The 16,354-nt window shown below is 37.1% G+C and overlaps 1 protein-coding gene across 1 annotated transcript in view; it reads left to right on the top strand.

Annotated features, from left to right (window-relative positions):
- The first annotated feature begins 935 nt into the window (after window positions 1-935).
- Window positions 936-16,354, top strand: part of EBAG9 (estrogen receptor binding site associated antigen 9) — a 38,520-nt gene continuing 23,101 nt past the window's right edge. Inside the window, exon 1 of the mRNA XM_044658262.1 lies at window positions 936-1,023. The gene's annotated coding sequence lies outside the window, so the exon portion shown is untranslated. The remainder of the gene's footprint in view (window positions 1,024-16,354) is intronic.

A 16,354-nucleotide genomic window follows, 5' to 3' on the forward strand; every position in this document is an offset into this window, starting at 1 on the left:
GGTCACCAATTAGTCCTATTAGGAACTTCAGAGGAAATTCTCAATGCGCCACCCAGTGATATGGAAGAGTGGCAGTCAGTCTTTTAAATTCAGCCTATAACTTGCTAATGATTGAGAAGGTAGTGAGAAAAGGGCCTCATACTTTTAGAGATCAATGAACCAAAATGGGCCACAAGCATAACGGAATAAGCAGTGAGAGTGAGGGAAGGATCTTGAAGCGTCTGCTATTGCGGGACGGGGCTGCGGTAGCCGGAGTGATTAGTGTCCAGATAGAAACCCAAGGAAATAGTTAAGGCTGCAAGTCTTACAAGTTCTGGTTGGGTTTGGCACTGAGAAAGTATCAGGGAATACTTAAACCGGAAAGTCTTTGGCCCACGCTGAACAGGAGTCAGACGGATCTTAACTGCCCTCATCTTAGTTTGGCTCCTCGTCGTTCGGGTGCACAGAGGCTTCCTCCACTGTCTGTGACACTGCTAGGAAGGCTTTCAGGATGTGAGGGAACACACTGTACAGGAAAGGGGCCCGACCCAAGGACAAGGTATCTGCAACACAGCACTACCTCAGGAGAAGGAAGAGGTTGGCAACTCGCGCAATGGTCACAAAAGCAACACGCGACAGAACAGGCAAACGCCCCGCCCCGCTGCCCAGAACCCTAGTTCTCATTGGCTTGTGGTTTAGCCGCGTGACCAGAAATCCAGCGCCAATTGGTCCAAGGATGCCAAGGGGCGGGGCGAGGAAGTGAGGAAGACTAGGCAGCTGCTAGAGACTAGGGATTCTACGAAGAAAACGTGGGGAGGGGCCAAGGGGCAGAGAAGGGGGCGGGAGGAGGGTTTCCCTGGAGGAGGCGGAGGGCCATGGAAGCGATTCGGCGGAGACGACGGCGGCGGTGAGCGCGCGCGTGGCTTTGAATGAGCCGCTGAGTAAGGCCGAGAAAGGGCGCACGCGCGCGTGCCTGCGTGCGCGCGCGGGCCGCGGCAGCTCGGAACCTCCACCGGGCTGGCGGGCGGGGAGGGGGAGGGGCAGGTGAGTTTGCGAACCGCGCGCCCGCGACTTGGGGGTGGGGGGATGGGGTGTTCCCCTTCATTCTAATCCTGTGGGTTTCCCCCTACCTCTCATTTCCCACCATCCCCGCACGTCTCCACCCCAGCTTCCCCCTTTCTCTATCCTTCCCAATCCTGTATTCTTTTCCGTCTCCCATCCCCTTTACCATCGCTAGCTTGGGGACTGGTTCCGGGTCAGGCTGACCCCCCCCCCCATCCCCCTATCCCGGGGTGAGGGTGCTTGCGACTAGGTTCGCGGCGGAGGAACTGCTGGGATCCTCGCTCCTTTACGCAGTCCTGGGGATGGGGTGGTGGTGGAGATATTTCTTTTGAGGACATCCCACTTTGCTTTCAGCCTCCCCCATAACAAAACACTTCTTAAAAATATGAGACTGCTTTTCCCAACAACACCCGGTGTCCCAGGACTTATCGTTCTCTGTTCCCTCAGTCACTTGGCCTAACCCCTGCCTGCTGTTTCCAGTTGTGTGTCCTCTTAATCCCCTAACCAGTCATTTCCCCTCTTGTGCATGGGCATTGATTGATTGACATGTGTGGACTTGAAATGTCACTTTGTCGAGTTTTCTTGCTGGTAAAGTGGCCACGGTAGCCCCCCTCCCCCCAGGCTCTTTCACGCTCCCCCTCCATTTTCAGGTGGGTTGTTGGATCTTAAGGGTTAAAGCAAATGGGCTCCTGGGAGTAAAGGTGTTACTAGGTGTTTGGATTATGCTTGCAAATAATCATTTCGGAAAAGCTCAAAATACTCTGACTTTTGATTAAAGAACTTTAATCTTGCCATCTAGTCCAAATTCCCCGGGGTGGCATATATTTAATGGCTTGACTTCAGTGTGAGTCATGATAAGAAACGTGGCCTGAACTGGAACACAGGTCTTCTGATTCTGCTTCCGGGAGATTAATAGACTTGGTAATTCCATAAGTTTTTGGACTTTGTGGTAGCTTATTTGGTTCCTTTTTTTTTTTAAGCTTTTCTTCAGTTATCATGGTGTCCCCCCCCCCCCCCCCTTCTCACAATGCCCTGGAAAGAAATAAAGATAAAGTTAAAGAAAGAGAAATACATAACTTTTGTATCAAATAAGCAAAGTCAGACAAGACAAATTCTCACGTTGGCCATGTCCAAAAATGCATTTCTCATTCTGCTTAGTCTATCATCTTTCTTTGTTAGGTAGTTTATTTAATTTTAGAATATTTTACTCCCTTTTCTCCAAGAAGCTGTATTAACTAAGTTATTTTTTGACATAAGGTGTGTCTATGAGTGCTTCAAAAATAGGAATGGTTGTATTGTGTTTGATCATATAATTTCTAAAATTAGCATGAAGACTACAAATCCACAATGTTGGAAACAGAACATAGTGTCTAATTTGTTTTATGCTAAAAATAGATTTTACTTAATGCATCTTTTAACTGTATTATGGTTTTATAAATGCAGGTAAAAAGTACTCTTAATAGTGATATTGATTACTTAATTCCAGTTTTTATGTACCTGCATGGATTTCTGCAGGTGGTTGCCCAGGAAAAGATAAATTTAAATCCTCAACCTCTAATGCCAAATTTTTGTTGCTTTGAAATTCCTTTAGTGGATTTTTCATAGAAATTACATGAGAAGTATTCCAGAAGAGGGTAATACTTAGTAAATGACTACTTAATTTGTTCTTACAGTTTTATGATCCTGACTGGTGTACTTATAATGTACTTACAATGAGGCACAATTAGGGGAGATAGAAAATAACCCTATCCCTAAATGCTAACTTTCCACAAATATCAAAGCATCTATGGAAAGTTTTTTCAATTCTTTTGATTATTTAGCACAATTCTGTATATTTGACAGTAAAACAATTTTTTTCCTATTGTTTTCTTAAAAGCAGAAGTGTTAATGATTTTCTAGGTGATTTACTACAATAAACCTTTCAGAAATTTCTGAAAGTAACTGAAGTTGCTAAAGTCAAAAATAACTGACTTCTCATATTTTCTAATAGCATTTCAAAAGTTTCAGTAAAACTGAGCAGGAGTTTAAAGAGATGTGTTAATTTGAATGAGATTTAATAGTTGGATAGTTTGTGTCTGGTGTGTTCACATGTCTGAGTGACATGTGGTACTTATTGTATTAGGGCTATCACTTGGAAAAGAAAACAGTTCTTTTTTTCTTTAATCATTATATAGGACTTGGTTAAGGAAGCATATGCTTTTGATAGCTTTCAGTTTTCTTTAAATGTTGGATTTTTCACAGAAATTATATAAATAGTATTCCAGAAGAGGGCAATGCTTAGTAAATAACTACTTGATTTGTTCTTAACAGTTGTATGATCCTCACTAGTGTACTTATTTGTGTGAGGCACAATTAGGGGAGACATAAAATAACCCTATCCCTAAATGCTAACTTTCCACAAATACCAAAGTATCTATGGAAGGTTTTTTAATTCTTTTGATTATTTAACACAATTTCGTGTACTTTACAGTAAAACAAAATTTTGTTTCAGTTTAATTCAAAACATTGTACGAATGTTAACTATTTGCTGAGCACCTGTTTGTATATATCTTGTTGATCAAGGAATGATGACAGAATTTTCTCCCTCTTTTCCTAGCCCTAAATTTAGAGTTGGTACTAAAAAGTTTTGGAACATAAAGTTCTTATCAGAATAGTATTTAATTTAAATTAATTTATTAATTAAGAATATTTTTCCATGATTACATGATTCATGTTCTTCCCCCGTCCCCCTTCCTCCCAGAGCCAACAAGCAGTTCCAATGGGTTTTACATGTATCTTTGTTCAAAACCTATTTCCATGTTATTACTATTTGCAATAGAGTGATCATTTAAAGTCAACATCTCTAATCATATCCCCATCGAACCATGGGATCAATCATATGTTTTTCTTCTGCATTTCTACTCCCACCGTTCTCTCTCTGGATATGGATAGTGTTCTTTCTCNCCCCCCCCCCCCCCCTTCTCACAATGCCCTGGAAAGAAATAAAGATAAAGTTAAAGAAAGAGAAATACATAACTTTTGTATCAAATAAGCAAAGTCAGACAAGACAAATTCTCACGTTGGCCATGTCCAAAAATGCATTTCTCATTCTGCTTAGTCTATCATCTTTCTTTGTTAGGTAGTTTATTTAATTTTAGAATATTTTACTCCCTTTTCTCCAAGAAGCTGTATTAACTAAGTTATTTTTTGACATAAGGTGTGTCTATGAGTGCTTCAAAAATAGGAATGGTTGTATTGTGTTTGATCATATAATTTCTAAAATTAGCATGAAGACTACAAATCCACAATGTTGGAAACAGAACATAGTGTCTAATTTGTTTTATGCTAAAAATAGATTTTACTTAATGCATCTTTTAACTGTATTATGGTTTTATAAATGCAGGTAAAAAGTACTCTTAATAGTGATATTGATTACTTAATTCCAGTTTTTATGTACCTGCATGGATTTCTGCAGGTGGTTGCCCAGGAAAAGATAAATTTAAATCCTCAACCTCTAATGCCAAATTTTTGTTGCTTTGAAATTCCTTTAGTGGATTTTTCATAGAAATTACATGAGAAGTATTCCAGAAGAGGGTAATACTTAGTAAATGACTACTTAATTTGTTCTTACAGTTTTATGATCCTGACTGGTGTACTTATAATGTACTTACAATGAGGCACAATTAGGGGAGATAGAAAATAACCCTATCCCTAAATGCTAACTTTCCACAAATATCAAAGCATCTATGGAAAGTTTTTTCAATTCTTTTGATTATTTAGCACAATTCTGTATATTTGACAGTAAAACAATTTTTTTCCTATTGTTTTCTTAAAAGCAGAAGTGTTAATGATTTTCTAGGTGATTTACTACAATAAACCTTTCAGAAATTTCTGAAAGTAACTGAAGTTGCTAAAGTCAAAAATAACTGACTTCTCATATTTTCTAATAGCATTTCAAAAGTTTCAGTAAAACTGAGCAGGAGTTTAAAGAGATGTGTTAATTTGAATGAGATTTAATAGTTGGATAGTTTGTGTCTGGTGTGTTCACATGTCTGAGTGACATGTGGTACTTATTGTATTAGGGCTATCACTTGGAAAAGAAAACAGTTCTTTTTTTCTTTAATCATTATATAGGACTTGGTTAAGGAAGCATATGCTTTTGATAGCTTTCAGTTTTCTTTAAATGTTGGATTTTTCACAGAAATTATATAAATAGTATTCCAGAAGAGGGCAATGCTTAGTAAATAACTACTTGATTTGTTCTTAACAGTTGTATGATCCTCACTAGTGTACTTATTTGTGTGAGGCACAATTAGGGGAGACATAAAATAACCCTATCCCTAAATGCTAACTTTCCACAAATACCAAAGTATCTATGGAAGGTTTTTTAATTCTTTTGATTATTTAACACAATTTCGTGTACTTTACAGTAAAACAAAATTTTGTTTCAGTTTAATTCAAAACATTGTACGAATGTTAACTATTTGCTGAGCACCTGTTTGTATATATCTTGTTGATCAAGGAATGATGACAGAATTTTCTCCCTCTTTTCCTAGCCCTAAATTTAGAGTTGGTACTAAAAAGTTTTGGAACATAAAGTTCTTATCAGAATAGTATTTAATTTAAATTAATTTATTAATTAAGAATATTTTTCCATGATTACATGATTCATGTTCTTCCCCCGTCCCCCTTCCTCCCAGAGCCAACAAGCAGTTCCAATGGGTTTTACATGTATCTTTGTTCAAAACCTATTTCCATGTTATTACTATTTGCAATAGAGTGATCATTTAAAGTCAACATCTCTAATCATATCCCCATCGAACCATGGGATCAATCATATGTTTTTCTTCTGCATTTCTACTCCCACCGTTCTCTCTCTGGATATGGATAGTGTTCTTTCTCATGAATGCCTCAGAATTGTCCCGGATCATTGCATTGCTGCCAGAGTAGTATTTTAAAGAAAATAAAATTTCTGACCTTTAAACACTATATCAAAGAAGTGTGAATGGTTAACATAAACCTGAATTTCTTGATAATATGGTTTGTGTTGTAGTATTCACAGACTATATGATACTTTTATTATATTACCAATTCTTCAGATATTTCTTGAATATATACTAACAGAGAAGAAGCAGTGGAAGGCATAATTGAAAGAACAGTGGATTTGAAGTGAGGAAAAACATTTTTTTTTTTAATTTATAGATATCAGATCTATGTGTGATGTGTACTTTTCTTTTGTAGGTATTATCAGAATGATCTTATAGAAGTCACAGGATCATAATTTAGAGGTAGAAGATACCTTACTGTTCATGAAGTCTAATCCCCACATTTTGCAGATGAGGAAACTAAAGTCCAAAGAGGAGAAATAAGTTGCCTTGAGCTACACAGGTGGTATATAGTGGACTGGATATTTGAACCTCCTAATATAACTTTTTTTCTGAAATGTGATATTACTTGGATTTTGTTATGGTCTCTTTTATACCATGATCAAAAATCATGAGCACTTCCCTGGCCCACTGTAATCCTTCCTACCCAAGCACCTAGTGCTCTTAATTGGCTTTCTATCTTTTCGAAGTGCCCTAGCTCCAGCATGTAGCTCTGTTCCCCCTTAGAAAATTTCAATTCCTCTTCTGCAGCTGCCTTCTACTAGCTTTCTTTGAACAAGCAATTCCATTAAAATAATGACTCTAAGGTATTAATGTATTTTTATTTTTTTAAAGCATAAACTTTTGTGTGGTTCCAGATTCTTTCCTCCCATCTTTCTACTCAATGAGAAGACAAGAGAAGCAAAAACTACTTCAAGTATATATAATCATGCAAAACAAATTTCTGCATTAGTCATGCTGTTTTCCCTCCTCCCAAGAATGGAAGGAGAGAAAAAAAATATGCTTCAATTTGTACTCTTGAGTCCATCAGTTCTCTTTTTCATATATCCATTCATCATCTTTTAGAATTGTAGTGGGTCATTGTATTGCTGAGAATTATTAAGTCTTTCAAAACTTGATTATTTTTAAGATATTGCCCTTACTATGTAGATTATTCTGGTTCTTCTCATTTCACTTTGTATCAGTTCATATAGTTTTGATTTCTTCCTCTAAAAATTGCCTATTTGACTATCATTTGGGTAGTGTAGTGGCCCTTGTAACTTTATCAGAACAATTTGCTTCAAATATCACCCCTCTAATTTCTTTTTATCCTAATTTTATCCTAATTTATCCTAATTTTAACTGCATTTGTTTTGTTAGTACAAAAAAAAACCTTTTAAAATGTTAATCAGAATTATCATTTTACTTCCTGTGAACCTTCTTTATCTCTTATGGCCATTAATTCTCTTTCTCTAGTTATTGATCTGATAGGTATTTTCCTCTCTGTTCCATCAATTTAATAATTTGTTTACCTTTTATGTCTACATTATACAGCCATTTTGAGCTAATCTTTGTATATGGTGTGAGATGTTCGTCTATTCCTAGTTTCTACTGGATTACTTTCCAGTTTTCCCAAAAGTTTTTGTTATGTAGGATACAGGAGAAGAAGAATTGAGGAAAGCCTATTGGATTTGGCAAGTAAGAGATTATTTGTAACTGGAGAGTGCATTTTCAGGGAAATGATATGGTTGGAATCCAGATTATTAATAAAGCTTTATAGTATAGTGCTGAGAATACAGAAAGAAATAAAAGTCCTCAAGAAACTGGCAATTCAGTGGGGGAGACAATATGCAAACAAATATATACAAAGGAAGCTATATTCATAGGAAATAATTAACTGAGAGAAGACACTGAAATTAAGAGAAGTTGATGAAGGATTACAAGAGAAGGTGAGATATTAATTAGAACTTAAAGGAAGCCAAGGAGGTTGGAAGTTGGAACAGAAGAGGAAGTGTTCCAGACATGGAAGTGTTCCAGACATGGGGTGGTACAGCTTAGAGAAAATGCTTGATCAGAGAGATGGAGTGTCTTGTTAGTGGAGCAGCCAGTAGACTAGTGTCAAAGTGAATTGAAGAGTGTGCTAGGGAGGAACTTCTCAAATTTAGGGGAAAAATAATGAATTATGTTTTGGACATATGAGTTTAAGATGTCTATTGGATATCCAGTTTGAGATTTGCCTTGAAATTGATGTCTTGAAGTTGGAGATGTGAGTTTGGAGGTCAGTAGAGAATTTGTGGCAGAAAAGTTATATTTGGAGAATTATCAGCATAGAGATGTTAAAATAAATCCATAAAAGTAAATGAGAACACTTAGTGAAGCAGTATAGAGAGAGAAGAGAAGAGGGCCTAAAAAAGAACTTAGAACCACAACTATAATTAGAGAGCATGGTCTAGATCAGTGATTCCCAAAGTGGGCGCTACCGCCCCCTCATGGGTGCTGCAGCGATCCAGGAAGCGGTGATGGCCACAAGATGCATTTATCTTTCCTATTAATTGCTATTAAAATTTTAAAAAATTAATTTCCAGGGGGCTAAGTAATATTTTTTCTGGAAAGGGGGCGGTAGGCCAAAAAAGTTTGGGAACCACTGATCTAGATAAAGATTCAACAAAAAGAGACAAAGAAAGATTGGGCAGACAGGAGGAAAACCAGAAGAGAGCGGTGTCCCTAAAACCTAGAGGGAAGTGAACATCAAGAAGAGAGTGATCAGCAGTGTCATAAGCTACAGGAGGTGAGAGAAAAGGAGAATTGAGGAAAATCCATTGGACTTAGCAAGTAAAAAAGTATTAGTAACAGGAGGGTGCATTTTCAGTGGAATATTATGATCAGAAGCCAGATTTCTAATAAATCTTTATAGTATCATTTGAAATTGTAGAAAAATAGATAAGTAAGGGTAGTAGAGACACGAGGGATATTATAATAAAACTAGGTGATTATGGGTACACACACTGGGGTTTATGAGAGACTAGACCTGGACATGGAGACCAGAACAGCCAAGTTGCTCCTAACTCACAAAGGGACAGTTGATCAACTGTCACCCTGGGCCAGAGGCTTTGAATCCAACAGTCAAGTTAACAGGATATAACTGGTTTTAATTCTGAACAACTAAAAGGTGGGAAAGGGATGTCTACTCTAAAACCTTAAAATCTAAGGACAAAACCCACAGGGAAAGGGGAGGACTTATTTCTACACTAATTTAGTGACCTAAACAGACAGGGCCCAAGGATTCGTAATGGAGTCTCTGGGTGACTGCCTCAGACCTGGACCTGCCAGGCTTGAGCACAGCTAAGGGCTGATGTGGCTTTGGGGTTCTCACTGCAATACACCGATGATCTCTGGATGCCAAGAGCCAAGGTGGTCTCAGGTACCAAATAGGGAGGGTGTGCTTGAGACACTGTCCATCAGATCTCAAACTTCTCCTCTTCCCTTGGCACAGCACTGAAGATTTTGTCTCTTTGCTAGATGCCATCACCACACAGGATCCCAGGGAAAATCAGGATGCAGGGTGTCCTTTTACTCTGAGATCTCCCAGGGCTAACCACAGTTTGTGCTAACCCCTAATGGAGTCTCCCTCTCAGAGCACAAGTCACTTCTTCCTGCTCCTTCATTCCATCTTGGAATTCCCAGCTCCAGCTCTTTCCTGCTAGATACACCTTAATACTTAATCAATAACTAATCTAATCTTCCTCACAACAAAATCAAGAATATTGGTAGACTCCCCATTTTTCCTCATTGATTTCCTTGGTGTTCTTGTCTTTTTATTCCTCCAGATTAATTTTGTTATTTTTTCTAGCTCCATAAAGTAAATCTTTGGAATATTGATTAACATGGCATTTAATAATTATTTTAGATAGTATTGTTATTTTTATTTTGGCTTTGTGACCCATACCAATTTTTTAAAACCCTAACCTGTCTTAAAATTGATACTAAGTATAGTTTCCAAGATGGTAAGGGCTAGGCAATTGGGGTTAAGTGACTTGCCCAGCAGAATCTCACAGAATCACACAGGAAGTATCTGAGGTCAAATTTGAACCCAGGACCTCCTGTCTCCAGGTCTGGTGCTTTATCCACTGAGCCAACTAATTGTCCCTACCCATACACAATAAATCTTAAGTTATTTAGACCTGCCTTAATTTGTGTGAAGTATTTTGTAATTGTGTTTGTATAGTTTCTTTGTTTATGTTGACAGGTCTCTTCTCTTTCTGCTGGACTTGGTTGGTGCTATATAAACATGTAAATGATTTGTGTGGGTTCATTTTGATGGTAAGAAATCCAATCATAAAATTAAAAAGGAAAAAAGTTAATAAGATAGACATTTTGAAATGTTAGATATGATAGACGACTGAAGAATATTGAATGGTAATAGAAAGAGTATAGTTCTCTCAGATATGCATGATACCCTCACATATACTAATCATGTGTTAGATTCCCTTTAGATCCCTCATGATAATAAAATTCTAAGGGTTATTTGTGTCCTTTTCCCCCAATAAGGACTCTAGTGGCTTCCTTTTTGCTTCCAGGAGAAAATATAAAATTATTCTATTTAGCATGCAAAGCCCTTCATAACCTACCCTTTTCCTGCCTTTTCTATCTTATACCTTTCTCCCTGTCACACACCCTTCAGTCTAGCAGAATTGGCTGTTTTGTGAACCAGATAGTTCATCTTTTGATTCTGGGCATTTTCTCTGGCTAACTCCCATGCCCGAAATGCTTTTTCTCCAATGTTATGTCCTCACTGACTCACCTCAATTCCTTTAAGTCCCAACTAGAAATCCATTTTTTACCAGAAGACTTCCCTAATCATAATTCTAATGCCTTCCCTCTGTTATTTCTTATTTATTCTGAATATACTTTGCTTTGTTTTTATTTGTATGTTGCCTCTCTAGTTAGATTGTAAGCTCCTTGAATGTAGGGACTGTCTTTGGCCTCTTTTTTTTTTTTTTTTTTTTAAATCTCAGCACTTAGCACAGTGCCTAGCAGGTGCTTAATAAATGTTGGTTGACTGGTTGATTTCCAAATCTTGTATGACCCTGATTGTGGTTCCTTAGTATTTGAATTCTTTCTTTAGGCCTGTTTGCAGTATTTTTTCCTTGACCTGGGAATTCTGGGTTTTGGCTATACTATTCTTAGAGTTTTCATTTTGGGGCTTCTTTTGGGAGATGAACTGAATTCTTTCAAGTTTTATTCTGTTTCTTTCTGAGATATCTGGGCAGCCTTTATAAATTCTTGAAATGTGATATCTAGTTTCCTTGTTTTTCCTGACTGTTCAAGTAGTCTGTTGATTATCTCTCTTCAATCTATTTTTTGGATCTGTTGTTTTTATATAAAATATTTAATATGTTCTTCTGTTTTTTTTTCAGAGTTTTTATTTTGTTTTATTATTTGTTGATGTCTCATGGAATCATTAGCTTCTATTTGACCAGTTCTAATTTTTAGGAATTAATTTTCTTCATTAAGGTTTTGTACCTCTTAAGAAAACTAATTATTCTATTATCTAAAGTTTTTGCATACTATCCATTACCTATCTCATTGTACATACTTCAGAAAGAAGACTTTTTTTGAACAGACTATGGGTCTACTGTATAAGAAAAAAAACAGAGCCAGTAGTGAATGTTATGAGAGAGGGGGAAAGAGAGTCTATGATGTGAGACTCTCTTCTAGCTCGCCCTTCCCGCTGAATATACACTCCCAAGACTTTGAGGGAGTATCACTCTGAAACTGGGTGACCTGGATGGTCCAACAGGATTTGGGGGCAAGGGTTCCCTTTAAGATGAGGTATGGGGGACCCCAATCTGATTCTGCATGAGGGAGGGGTTCACACAAGCCTCCCCTGAGGTCAGTTATCTTCATAGCAGGTGGTCTGGCTTCAAGATGGAGGCAGCCAGACTAAGCTGTGATTCCCCTCCCCCTCGTCTCTCAGGCACTCTGGAATGCTATCTGACTGATGAATGGCTTTTATTAATCACAATTCAGGGACTGGGGAAAGGGGTGAAGGGCAGAGGGATTCAGGGTGCCCTCTCTATTTCTATGGGGTCCATCACTCGGGTGGGAACCTTTAGGGTTCCTACTCCTTAGCCTCTTGTCCCTTCTCCTTCTATTTCTGTTTCTATCCTTTTCTATAATTGTAAGTTAGACCAGAAAGGGTCTCTCAGCAAGGTTGGGTAATGGGGGAAGGAGCCTAAGAAATTGCTCCCAAAATGGAGTCCCAAAACTTAGCTGACTCGATGATTGAAGTCTTGCTGGGTGAGAAGTGGTGGGATGCCTTTGACCAGGGAATCAGGGTTTCAATGTCCAAAGAAAGATCCTCAGGAAGCTCTCAGGACTGGATTCGAGCTGTGATGTTCTCCTCCTCCCTCTCTCAGTCCTCTGTGGGAAGTTCTTCCCCTTCCCTTCCTCTCCTGGAGAATTACCCAGAATTCTCTCTGGTCTTAACTGTTACCAACTATCACCAACGACTTTCTTCTGGCTCTTTTTGTCCCATCCCCCATCCTTACAACTGCATACTATTTCTTGCTGCTTTTCTTATTTATTTTTAAATAATAATACTAGGAGGAAAGTACACTTACTTCTGGCAGTTTGTTCTCCTGGATATTCAAGTTTACTCTTGAACAAGTAATTTCAGATTAAAATACATAATGTAATTTGAATTATTGTAGTTTTTCAGTACATAAGGTGCTGGACTTTGTAGTTATAGAGATTTGGTATAACTTGTGGATAAGTTTTCTTAGTCTCAGTTTCATCATGTTTAAAACGGTGAATAAACTTTACCTTCCCAACTTGCTATGGTAGGCTCACATAAAGACAATAAGCATTTATTTAACCACATTCTGGACATAGACTAAAAAATGAAGTAATCTTACTGCTCTTGAGGAGTTTGTTCTATCATTCTGGAATGACTTTAACTAGGTGCCTGGTAACAAACTGACCTCCTGAGTACTGACCCAACTAAGTACAGTAAGTCTCATTACTAGAAATCCGGTTACTGGACGGTGGACTTTTTGACCATCCTAATCCATAAAACAAAGAAAACTATAAAATGGTCCTCAGTTTTGTTTATCCCCCTTCTGTTTCTGTCATAGCAAGGGCAGAATGGTAGAAAGGGGAATACAGGGTGCAAAGAATTATTTTAGGCAATTTAAAATTTTTTATTTGACTATTAGTACTCTAAATATAATATCCTTTAATAGTCATCAATGAGTAGACATAGTGTTGGAAGAATTGAATCATAGAAATATTGATGTTCTACTATAAATGAAACCAGAGAAAGCAAGAAGATTGAATCTAAATGGAGAGGTTTTACAAGTACTTTTTTTTTTTCACCCTTACCTTCTATTTCAGAATCAATACACCATATATTGGTTCCAAGTCAGAAGACCAGTAAAGGCAAGGCAGTTGGGTTTAAGTGACCTTCCTTGGGTCACATAGCTAGGAAGTGTCTGTGGCCAGATTTGAACCCAGGACCTCCTGTCTCTATGCCTGGCTCTCAATCCACTGAACCACCTAGCTGCCCCCTTACTACAGGTACTACTTTAAAATTTTTTTAATGTTTTTAAAGGGTGAGGAAATTTATTTTGTTGTACTTCAAAAGGCAACAGAAAACATTTTACAGGATCATCTTATATTGTAGTATTTAAGACAAGTATGTGCCAAATATACACACATATGTATGTGTGTGTTATATATAATACACACACAATGAAAGTAATTGCAGCTTATGCACTAGCAGAGTTGGTTCCTGAGGAAAAAGAAATAGAGAAATTTTATAAAGAATTTCACATGAACTTTCTAAATTTAATCAATATATACTTTAATAGTTGGTGAATTTACTGTAAATACAGGGAAAAGGAAGAATGGTGAGAAATATTTGTGTGGAATATATGGTTTAGTAAGAAGAAATGAGTTTGGCTGAAGACTTGTAGTTCATGTAGAAGCCTCATGCCTTCAAAAATGACTTAAACTTTTAGGATATAATTGGTAGACACTGGACATAGTAAGAACTTAATAATATAGAAAATGAAATAGATTCTATTTAAAAAACCCCAAAACATTGATATTGGAGTCATCCCTGAATCAGCTTTCTATATTCAGGCACATAGATTTGTCAAGACAAAGATCAGAATGAGTAAGAAGATAGAATTAGTTATGTGAAAAAGTTATAGTATATAATTGAAACAACATACTCCTGAATAAGTAACATTGATAAATGTATGACAAAATGACATTGACATTAATCATAATGATTATATATAGACATTTAACTGATATAAATTAAATTTATTGCTAAAACAAGAAGAGGAAAAAAGTTTAGAAATCTTCTTAGTAAATATTTGGCTCACTTGAAAAGTAGAGAGAAATTTTGGTGCTTATTTATATGTTTGTGGGGTTTTTAAAGTAATATTAAAATTTAGATTTAACTACTTATTTCTCATAATGTTTTGTTACTAAAACCAAGTCTAAAGACTTAAAGGCCATTGTATATTCTAATTAAAATGACACTTCCATTCATATTTTTGTAAAGGCTTCATTGTAGAAAATTGTCAGAAGTTTTTTTTTTAATTACTTAATTCCCCTTCCCCCCCTCCCCCCCCCTTACATATAGAAACAATTTTTGACAGTTTCTTCCTCCCTTTTCCCCCCTCCCTGAGGTGGTAAATAGTCTGAAATAGGTTCTACTAGTGTTTTCATGCAATATATATATTTCCATATTGCTCATGTTCTGATAGAAGACACAGATCACATACAATTTAAAAAAAAAAAGCCTCACAAAGGAAATAAGAGTGGAAGATGGCATTCTTTGATCTGCAATCAGACTCCAACAAGTTCCTTCTTTGGCTGTGGATAGTATTTTTTTTTATCATGAGTCTCTTATGATTATTTTGGAGCTTTGCTTCACTGATAATAGTTGATCATGTATAATATTTCTGTTACTGCTCACTTCACTTTGCATCATTTCATATGTCTTTCCAGGATTTTCTGAACTTATCCTGTTTGTTATTTCTTATTATACAATAGTAGTATTCCATTATAGCCATATACCACATCCATTCCCCATGTGATGGACAATCCCTCAGTTTCCAGTTCTTTGCCACTTCTACAAAAAAAGCTGCTAAAAATATTTTGTTATAGGAAGGTCCTTTTTTTTCTTATTTCTGATCTCTTTGGGATACAAACCAGTAGTATGGTCCTTTGAATGTGGTTCCAGGTTGCTCTCCAGAATGCTTATATCAGTTCACAGTTCTACCAACAGTGTATTAGTGGTCCAGTTTTCTCATAATCCCCTCCACCATCTATCATTTTCATTTTTAGTCATCTTAGCCAATCTGATAGGTGTGAGGTGGTGTCTCGGAGTTGTTTTAATTTACATTTCTTTATAATCAATAGTGAGCTAGAACATTTTTTCATATGACTAAGGATAATTTAAATTTCTTCCTCTGAGAACTGCTCATGTCCTTTGACCATTTTTTGATACAGGAAGTATTCTTATAAATTTGACTCAGTTCTCTATTTGGGAAATGAGGCTTTTGTTAGAAATACTTCTATAAAATTTTCCCCCAAAATTTCTTGTTTTTCTTCTAAATTTGGTTGCTTTGGTTTTATTTATACTAGAGATTTTTAATTTGATGCAATAAAAATCTATTTCATCATTTGTAATATTTTCGCTTGGTCATAAATTCTTTCCTTATACATAAATCTAATGGGTAAACTTTTTCATTTTTCTCCAATTTGTTTATGTTACCCTTTATTTCTAATTCAGGTATCCATTTTGAATTTATCCTGGTATATGTTTGAAATATCGATCTATACCTAGTTTCTGCCATAACATTTTCAGTTTTCCCAGCAGTTTTTTTTTTTTTGTCAAATAGTTAGATCTTTCCCTTTACAAAAGGTTTTGTCTTGGATTTATCAAACACTACGTTGCTATGGACATTAGCTGCCATGTGTTGATTACATAATCTATTCCATCAATACATAACTACTTCTTAGCCAGTACCGATTGTTTTGATGATTACTACTTTATAGTATGGTTCAGTGATGGCAAACCCTTTATTTATTTATTTTTAAAGCCCTTAACCTCTGTGTATTGGTTCTTAGGTGGAAGGAGTGGTAAGGGTGGCAATGGGGGTCAAGTGACTTGCCCAGGGTCACACAGCGGGGAAGTGTCTGAGGCTGGATTTGAACCTAGGACCTCCCATCTCTAGGCCTGACTCTCAATCCACTGAGCTACCCAGGTGCCCTGATGGCAAACCCTTTAGAAACTGCCTGCCATGCCCCCATCCCTGGCCCCCCTCCCCTGCCAAAGATCCTTGTGCCGTACCCCATCCCTCACTCTTACCCCATACAGGGGAGGGAGAAAGCACTTCCATTGGGCTGCTTGGTTGTTGAAAAGAGAATCAACCTTTATCGATTATTGG

This window comes from Gracilinanus agilis, chromosome 1, assembly GCF_016433145.1.
Source record: "Gracilinanus agilis isolate LMUSP501 chromosome 1, AgileGrace, whole genome shotgun sequence".
Classification (NCBI taxonomy): Eukaryota; Metazoa; Chordata; class Mammalia; order Didelphimorphia; family Didelphidae; genus Gracilinanus; species Gracilinanus agilis.